Here is a 10,205-nt window from a genome sequence, read left to right as displayed (position 1 = left end):
CCTTGCACCGGGGGGGGGGGGGGGAGGTGTTGCCATGCCCTGGTGTCAGATAGCCTGCAGGACTGGTTAGCAAATTGGTTGTATGTCCTGTTTTTGGGATGTCTTCATTATGGCAGATTTTGTTGGTTATTCATTCAGTCACTTCTGACTCTTTGTGACCTCATGGACTAGCCCATGCCAAAGCTCCCTGTCAGCGGTTGCCACCCCCAGATCCTTCAAGGTCAAGCCAGTCACTTCAAGGATACCATCTATCTTGCCCTTGGTCGGCCACTCTTCCTTTTTCTTTCAATTTTTCCAACTATTATCTTTTCAAAGCTTTTCTGTCTTCTCATTATGTGGCCAAAGTACTTCATCTTTGCCTCTAATATCTTTCCCTCCAGTGAGCAATCAGGCTTTATTTCCTGAAGTATGGACTGGTTGGATCTTCTTGCAGTTCAAGGCACTCTCAGAATTTTCCTCCAACATCAGAGTTCAAAAGCTTCCTTTGCTCAGCCTTCCTTATGATCTGTAGCAGATAGACTCAGTCAAAAAGATGGCACCATCTGTTAGAAATATCAACATAATGAAAAAATGATCATCCTGTGGTGTCACTGGGGCCTGAGACAGGGGCAGTCCACACAGGGTGGCACAATTAAAAGGGGCAACACTAAAATGACACTTTATAAACATGTGTGCAGTATCTCACCCAGACTTGTTGGTTTTGTGCATGGGAAGCCAGGCAGGTAGGCTGAGATGTTTCTGTACAGAAAAATGTCCATGGAGGTGGCACCTAAATGACAGTCTATAATTTTTTTTGTGCACTTACCTGGTCAAGCCTCATGTGGAGCTTGATGGTGGTACACTGAGGCTCCTTCTATGCTGCCATATAGTCCAGATTATCAAATCAGATAATCCACATTATTTGCTTTGAACTGGATTATATGAGTGTCACCTGGTCAAGCATCATGTGGAGCTACATGGTCTAGGTCTTCATTGTGGTACACTGAGGCTTCTTCTACACTGCCATATAGCCACATTATCTGCTTTGAACTGGATTATATGAGTGCGCACCAGATTTTATATGGCGGTGTAAAAGGGGTTTGAGACCCCCAAATCCCAGGTTCTGGACAGCATGAGACTGAGACTATGGATATTATACTGGGTCAACCATCCCTAGTGATGCCATTGCTGGTGTCCTCTGTAAATGCTTGCAGAGAAACATAAAACAACAGGAGCAAAGCCATGGTTTGTGTGCTGACATACTCAGATCTCAAATTGTTTCTCCACTGGCACTGGAAACCAAAGTCCAAATGCACCTTACTTTACCCAGAACACAATAGAATAGAGTCAGATTTAAACATTTTGATCCATCAAGACCAATGGGATTTGAGTACACCTGACTGGTTCTACCCTGCAGCTCAAAGTTCAAAATAAGCATTCAGAGGATTTCAATTTTTGTGTTTTGAACTGGTTTAATTAAAAAATGAATGAATTAGGGATGAAAAGACCGAAGTGGAAATTGAAACTAAGTGCTGTGTTGCAACAAAGCTTTACACACCATGGAGGTCATACTGGAATACAAACAGAGAAATGAAGAAGTTGCCCATATGAAATTTGCTGAGCACGACACAGTTTCAGTTTTCTCATTGCATTTCCCAGAAATGTTCCAGCCATGAAAGCTTTTTCAAGTAAGACAACCTGCCTGCTGTGCTGAAAGAGAAAATAAAACTCAAAAGATCAAGGAGTTAAATTTAGGGAAAGTTCTTTCCCTAATCAGAATGACTACAAATCTCTCCTCCTCTCCACGCCCAATCTGTGACCCAGTCACAAGCTTTTTAATTTTAGGTTTAGCTAAATGCTCAATGCTCTTTTTCTCACTTGGCTGTTTCGATTTACAATTGGACTGAGCTATATTTTTCCCTGCTATATTTATTGTACCATAATTAACTGCTGGGCTGACATGATGTTATTTATCTGTTTAGATTTCCAAGAGTGATATAGAATCCCATTGTGTTTCCTGGGCTGCTATTTATGGGGAAAAACAATGGTACTCTTTGATATTATTACGTTCTTAGTAAAAAAACAAGTCATGTTGATTATATAAGGTTCATTCTCCTACAAATAAAGTTCACTTGTTGGCAAGCCATCAAGAAACTTGTAGCTGGATCAGTAAATTCAATGTTAGAACTACTGACCAAACTGCATTGATATTGATAGGGTTGCGACACTCATTGTGCTAAGTTTGTTTCCTCTTCCTCTGGTTGATACTGGTTGAGCAGACCTTATCTGGAATTCCAAAATCTAAAATCTTTCAAAACCCAAGACTGTCCATATGTGTGGCTAATATTGCTTTCTGAAGGTTCAATGAATACTAACTATGTTAAGGTAAAGTTTCTCCTAGACATTAAGTCTAGTTGAGTCTAACTCCGGGGGGTAGTGCTCATCTCCATTTCTAAGCTGAAGAGACGCCGTAGACACCTCTAAGGTAATGTGGCCAGCATGACTACATGGAGCACCATTATCTTCCAGCCAAAGTGATATCTACTGATCTACTCACATTTGCATGTTTTCGAACTGCTAAGTTGGCAGAAGCTGGGGCTAACAATGGGAGCTCATTCCATCCTGAAGATTCGAACCGCCAACCTTCCGGTCAGCAAGTTCTACAGCTTAGAGGTTTAACCCACTGTACCATCATAGCCCCCAGTAACTCTGTTGCAGGTACACAATTATTAAAAATATTGTGTATACAATTATAATCAGCATAGTGTGGTGATTTGAGAAGTGGACTATAACTCTGGAGTTTCCCTACTCAATCATGGAAACTCACTGGGGGATCTTGGGCGAGCCACACAATCTCAGCCTGTGATAGATTTTCCTCAGAGTAGTAATAAGTCAGAAATGACGTGAAGAGACAACAATAAAATTACCTTCAAGCTGTGTCTATAATGTGTATTTGGAATACAAATGAAGTTCTTGTTTAGCCTTGGGTCCCATCTCTAAAATATTCCTTATGTTCCAAAATCTGAAAAAGTCCAAAATCCAGAGTTATTGTTATTCTGAAACAACCTAAAGGCACGCAAAAACAAGGAAGTACTGTATTTTGCACATAAAGCTCTACTACTGAGCTATGGCCCCTCCCATGTGTGGCAATATGCAACAGGCAGTCCTCAAGTTGCAAGCATCCGACTTACAAATGACTCATAATTAAGAATGGAGGTGAGACAACAGGAAATAAGAGAAATCTATCCCTTGGAAGGGAAGTTCGCTCCTGGAAGAGTTATCCTAGGGAAAAGGTGACTCCACGGAAGCTTTCTCGCCAATCCTTGTTTCTACAGCAAGCCAAATTTTTCAAAATCTAACTATCACAGGGACAGAAAATGAGGTGAAATCTTCTGAACAGGAAAAGCACAGGCAGCAAAACAAACCGCACAGAGGTGTTAACCCTTCCCTATGATATCCAAAGCTAATATGAGGGTTGTCTGGAAAGTAAGGTTACAAGGCTCTTGCAGGGAATTTTTGCAGGGAAAGTTGGTATCATTGCCATGTAGTGGGAAGCCAGCAGAAGCGAACGAGAAGTACCAGTCATCAGGCGCTCATCGACTGGCATTGTGAAGATTAGAGATGAGTGTCCTCATTCTGTTTCCCTCCAAGTGCAAAGTTTGTGCAGTAATATGCTACCTAAATGCTAAGGGCATGAACGTTGCTGTGATTCATTGCAAGATCGTTTCAGTTTATGGAGAGGACGTAATGTCAAGATAGCATGTGGCATAATGAGTATGGAATATATTGTGAGACCACAAAGCAACTTCACAGAGCCATGCAAAACAAACGTCGTGGGATGCTGACGGCGGGTCCGCACACCACTAATGCAACACAAGAGTTGTTGCCTTCATTTGGTAGGGATGTTTTAAACTACCCCTCTCAGCCCCGATCTTGCACCCAGTGACTATCATCTGTTCACTAAATTGAAGCAACACCTGGGTAAACACTTTTCTGACGATGACAAGGTAGAAATCGAAGTGATGAACTGGCTGAAAAAGATGGAGGGAAACTTCTATGACACAGGTATCAAAAACTCATCCCATGGATGACAAAATGTATTGAACTGAATGATGATTATGTAGAAAAATAATGGAATACCTATGCTGTAATCCATGTAAGTTTTATTAAAATATATTCATTATTTGTATTTTTTTAAAATATTGTAACCTTATTTTCCAGATAACCCTTACATATATAGATTTTGGCTGGAATTATACTAAGAAAATATACCTGTTTTGACTTATATACAAATTCAACTTAAGAACAAACCTACAGAACCTATCTTGTTCGCAACTTGAGGACTGCCTGTACTGGTATGTAAAAGATCATTTTCTACTGCTCTTTCAGGAATCTGGAGATGCATCTACACTGAAGAATAAATGCAATTTGACACACTTTAATGGTCGTGGCTCAGTGCAATGGAATCCTGGGTTTGTAACTGATGAGACCCCAGCACATTTTGTTAGAGGAGGTTGTAAAACTACAACTCCCAGGATTCCACAGCATTGAACCATGGTAGTTAAAGTGGTGTCACACTGCTTTTATTCTACAGTGTAGATGCACCCTAGGATAGACTTCCTTTAAGCTTAAAATGTCAAGGTTTCCCCTTGACATTAAGTCTGGGTGGTGTCGCTCATCTCCACTTCTAAGACGAAGAGCTGGCATTGTCTGTAGATGCCTCCAAAGTCATGTGGCCAGCATGACTGCACGGAGAGCTTCCTGCTGAAGCAGTACCTATTCATCTACTCACATTTGCATGTTTTCAAACTGGGCAATAGTATGAAAGCTGGGTCCAGAAGCTCTGAGCCTTACGCTGTTTCCGCTTTGCTCCTTTGAGAGCGCTGTTTGTGCAATGCAGAACGGAACACAGATATAAAAGGAATGTAAGAATTCTTTAATGGTAAAATCCTAAGCCTTACTCGAATCCTAAGCCTTATCCTAAGCCTAACCCTTAACCCTAATAGTAACCCAAACCCTAAACCTAGCCCAAACCCTAAACCTTACCGTAACCCTAACCTCTAAACCTAATCCTTATGCTTACCCTACCCCAAGCCCTAAACCTTACCCTAAACTTTATCCTAACCCTCCCCTCCTTTCTATCCTACCACCAAATGGAAGTATATTCCCGCCCTCCTCAGTGTGCCACTCTCCCCTTCCCTTATTCACAGCCGCCGTTGCAGAATGTGCATAACACTCAGCATTTTTGGACCCAGCTATCATACTATCACCTCAAACTGCTAGGTTGGCAGGAACTGGGGCTAACAGTGGGAGCTTACCCCACTCCCCAGATTCGAACTGCCAGCAAGTTCAGCAGCTCAGCGCTTTAACCCACTGCACCACTCCTTTAAGCTTATGTTATCCCAATAGTTTTTCATTGTTTAGAGTGCTGATGTGGCACTTGAATCGCAGTGTTTGGTTGGTTTGCATCTGGATGAGGAGATGTGATTCAGGTCACACAAACTTTGACACCCCAAACTTCACAAGATTAAAACACACAGGAGCCCATGGAGTGCTGCCACCTTTTCCTATTAGACTTGAGTCAAGAGTTCTGCTCTTCCTCCCACTGTCGTTGCATCCGTTGGTTCCCACGCCATGAGTGAGCAATGCCTTGAAGGCCCCCAGCCGAGGCTGAACTACATCCAGATCGCCTTCCTCCCCTGCGCTCGCCCCCTTCCTCCTCCTCCTCCTCCTCCTCCTCCTCCTCCCTAGAGGGAGGCGCTCCTCTCCTGGGCTTAGCAACCCCGCCGTCTCCAGCGTCAACAAAAGCCAGGGCCTTGGATGGAGCCAAAGCAGCGGAACCGGCGCCTCTGTTGAGACACAATGGGGTGATGGAAGCCCAGAGCGGGTCGAACCAGGTGAGGGGGGGGGGGAGGGGAGGAGGAGGAAGGGGCGCCTGGCTTGGCTTGTCCTGCAGGGGGCGCCAAGGGGCCCTCGTCGCTGTCCCGTCGATGGGATTGGGGCCCCACTGCCAGCCCCGCTGATCCTTCTTGCTCTCCAGACTCCAGGTTGGGGCTTCTGGGAGGACTTGGCTGGCACCTGGGCCAAGCGGCAGGACGGAGAGGGCAGAGCACCCTCTACACCCACACTGCAAAAATGAGTGAGATTGTTACCAATATTGCTACCATCAGCCCTCCTCTTCCTTCCTCTTCCTCCTCCCATTCTTCCTTTTTTACATCTTCCTCTTTTTCTTCTCTCCTCCTCTTCTCTTCTTTCCTCCTCCTCCTCTTCCTTTCCTTCTTCTTCCTCATTTTCATCCCTTTGTTCTACCCCCTCCTTCTCCTCTTCCTTTTTCTTTTCCTCTTTCTCTTCCTCAACTCTTCTTCCTCCTTCCATTCTTCCTCCTCCTCTATTTCATCCTTCCCATCCCTCCTCCTCTTCCTTTCTCCTTCCTTATCCTCCTCCCATTTCTTCCTTTTCCCACTTCCTGTCTCCTCCTCTTTTCTTCCTTTTACTTTTCCTCTTTCTCCTCCTCTTCTTCCTCCTTCCATTCTTCCTCCTCCTCTTTTTCATCCTCCTCCTCTTCCTTCCTCCTTCCTTATCCTCCTCCCATTTCTTCCTTGTCCCACCTCCTGCCTCCTCTTTTCTTCCTTTTTCTTTTCCTCTTTCTCTTCCTCCTCCTCTTCTTCCTCCTTCCATTCTTCCTCCTCCTCTTTTTATCCTTCTTATCCTCCTCGAATCCTTCCTTCTTCCTTATCTTCCTCCCATTGCTTCCTTCTCTCACCTCCTCCTCTTTTCTTCCTTTTTCTTTTCCTCTTTCTCCTCTTCTCCCTTTTCCACTTTCCTTCTCCTATTTCTTCCTCATCCTCCTTTATTTATTTATTTATTTATTTATTTCGGACATTTGTATCTTGTCCTATCTTGACCTCTGCAGAGGGACTCAGGGCAGTTAACAACTGGCACACCATGGTGCCCACAACCAAAAGCATAACTATACAATTTAAATAAAAACAGTATAAACACAGTATAAAAACATTCAGTCTGCTCTCTCCTCCCTTTTTTCTTCTCCCTCCTCTTCTTACCCCTCCCCCTCCTCTTCTGTTCTTCCTTTTCTCTTCCTCCCCTTCTTATCATCATGATCATGATATAAAACAATTATTACATAACTAAAATATAATGTCAATTATAGCACTTTATACTTAAAGGTAAAGGTTTCCCCTGACATTAAGTCTAGTTGTGTCCAATCTGGGGGGAGGTGCTCATCTCCATTTCTAAGCCAAAGAGCTGACGTTGTCCATAGACACCTCCAAGGTCATGTGGCCTGCATGACTACATGGAGCGCTATTACCTTTCCTCTGGAACGGCACTTATTGATCTACTCACATTTGCCTGGTTTCAAACTGCTAGGTTGGCAGAAGCTGGGGCTAGCAGCAGGAGTTCACCCTGGATTCGAACCGCCAAGCTTTTGGTCAGCAAGTTCAGCAGCTCAGCGGTTTAACCCACTGCGCCACCATGGGGCCCCTTATGTTATTGTTATTAATCACACTTTTCCTCTGAAGTGAAAAATGCATACATTCTGCTTATGCGTTGATACATTTGTAGTGCTAAAAAGAAAAAAAAAAGAACAACACAATATTTAAAATTAAAATATTTACAATGGCCACATGACCTTAAAGGTGTCTACAGACAAAGCCGGCTCTTTGGCTTAGAAATGGAGATGAGCACTACCCCTCAGAGTCAGACGTGACTAGACTTAATGTCAAGGGAAAACCTTTACCTTTAACCAACACAAACTTAACAGTATTTCAGTGGAAGACCCCAGAGAGCATTCAGTCCAAGCTTCTTCTGCCATGAAGTAAAAGTACAAATCAAAGCACCTCAACAGATGGCCATCCAGCCTTTGTAATCATAATAAGAATAACAACAGCAGCAGCAATAATAATAATAATAATAATAATAATAGGAACAACCCCAGGGGCCATCCCATCCAGCCCACTCCTGTTGTGCAGTAAAAGCACAAATCAAAGCACCCTAACAGATGGCCATCCAGCCTTTGTAATAGTAGTAGTAGCAGCAGTAATAACACCCACCACAACAGCAATAATAGCAGAAACCCCAGGAGGCATACAGTTCAACCCCCTTCTGCTATGTAGGAAAAGCACAACCAAAGCACTCCCTGAGCTATGGGAGGGAAGTGGGGTTTTGGAAGTAAAGAAGGGAGGTGAGAAAAAGAGTCTGGGTAGCAAGGGAGCCCGGGGCAGTGGGGAGGGTCTGTGCTTTGGGAGGATGTTGCTGTTTCAACAGCTCCAAACTTTTAATTTCCCTGCATTTCTCAGGAGGAGGAGAAAAAAGGAAGGAAGAGGATAATATAAATACAGCAAATAAATAAATAAATAAACAAATAAACACAGGTTTCAAACCACTGGATGATCTTAAGCAAGTCACTCTCTCTCATCTTTGGAGGGAGGCAATGGACCCCCCCCCCCTTCAGTAATAAGTCTTGGCAAGAAAAGGCGATGATAGGGTCACTATTACTTAGTTGACTTGAAGGCATCTACCAACATCAAAAGACTGAGCTGCTAATCAGGATGGACTTTATACACGGAGAGGAGGAGGGTGCCATCTTTTCCTCGCCTCAGGTAGCAATATCTTATGGTCTGGTTTAGGTGTATCCAGAGGAAACGGGGGTATCTTGGAGGCAAAGTGTTGTGCTTCCCACTGATCCCTATGTCTCCTATTCATTCACAAGTGCATCAGGCAGAAATGTAGTTATGCACAGTCTGTCAGGTCTGATCATGTTCCCTTCTAGATTAAAGCGTGAGGAGATGTTGATATATCCCCCTATAAGACAAAGTATGCAACTTTACAGCAGAGAATTGGATGGGGTTAGTGTTACATCCATTATAGCTCTGAGAAGGCTAATGTTTGATAGTGGAATCGTTTTCTTTGTTAAATTGAGCTAAACTAGAAATGAAGCTAAGCTGGTCCCCCTTCCCCCAAGTCAAATGCAGAAAGCTATATGTAGGCAACCTCCCAGGTTTCAGAGTGTTTTGGTTGGACCTTTGCCAGTTTCTTGCCTTGACTCTTTAAGCCTCGAAGCTTTATGAGAAATCCATGCATTTATTATGGGGCATATAGCTTTCCTTGCACAGATGGCTGCATCTGTTAAAATCTTAGCATTCAGTACAATTCAGGCTCAAGGGATATTTGTACGCATTCTCCCAAATCGAAGGAGAAGTCTGGCTGGATGAACTCTTTCTGAACTTTTCAAGTGAATCCACAGTAGTTTAAACTATTAAGCTTAAGATAAACTTTTTAATTATTTTCAAAAGAATATCCATGTTAGTATGTTGCAGCAAAACAACAAACTGTCAAGTGGCATTTTCAAGATTTAATAGATTTATATGGGAAGTCTGACTTGGCCACAGCGGTCCATGCTCTGGTTACATCCCGTGTAGACTACTGCAATGCTCTCTTCGTGGGGTTGTCTTTGAAGACTGTCCGGAAGCTTCAAATGGTCCAACGGTCGGCAACCAGGTTACTAACGGGAGCAGCGCTCAGGGAGCATACAACTCCTCTGTTGTGCCAACTCCACTGGCTGCCAGTTTGCTACTGGGCACAATTCAAAGTGCTGGTTTTAGCCTATAAAGCCCTAAACGGTTCTGGCCCAACTTACCTGTCCGAACGCATCTCCTCCTATGAATCAGCTAGGGTGTTAAGATTGTCTGGGGAGGCCCTACTCTCGGTCCTGCCTACGTCACAAGTACGTTTGGCGAGGACGAGAGACAGGGCCTTCACAGTGGTGGCCCCTCAGCTGTGGGACGCCCTTCCTATAGATATTAGATCGGCCCACTCCCTGTTGACATTTCAAAGGAAAGTGAAGACCTGGTTTTTTGAGCAGGCATTTGAATAAGCAGTGTAACAAACATAGGAATATGGAACAATTGGATGATGAGACTGGATCTTGATTTTAACTATGAGACGCCAATGAGATGTTTTATTGATTTATTTTGTCTGTTTGTTATGCTACTGTTTTAATTGTTTTTAACTCTTTTATGATGTTTTTGAGCATTAATTTTTGCTATTGTTAACTGCTCTGAGTCGCCCAAGGGTTGAGAAGAGCAGTATACAAATATAGTAAATAAATAAATAAATACTTGTAAAAAATCTTTTTGTTGAACTCTGGAGTTTGCTTTTCTTTCAGAGTTTCTAGTAATTTTTGTTCCTTTTGAGAACCATTATATATC

The 10,205-nt window shown here is 43.3% G+C and overlaps 1 protein-coding gene across 1 annotated transcript in view; it reads left to right on the top strand.

The window, feature by feature from the left end:
* Positions 1–5,805: 5,805 nt before the first annotated feature.
* The window catches only part of VWA3B (von Willebrand factor A domain containing 3B), an 81,386-nt gene continuing 76,986 nt past the window's right edge, over positions 5,806–10,205 (top strand). The window contains exon 1 of the mRNA XM_060769797.2: positions 5,806–5,876. The gene's annotated coding sequence lies outside the window, so the exon portion shown is untranslated. The remainder of the gene's footprint in view (positions 5,877–10,205) is intronic.

Source organism: Anolis sagrei, chromosome 3 (genome assembly GCF_037176765.1).
Source record: "Anolis sagrei isolate rAnoSag1 chromosome 3, rAnoSag1.mat, whole genome shotgun sequence".
Lineage (NCBI taxonomy): Eukaryota > Metazoa > Chordata > Lepidosauria > Squamata > Dactyloidae > Anolis > Anolis sagrei.
Note: the sequence above shows the minus strand (reverse complement) of the source record. Positions and strands in the feature narration are given on the sequence as shown.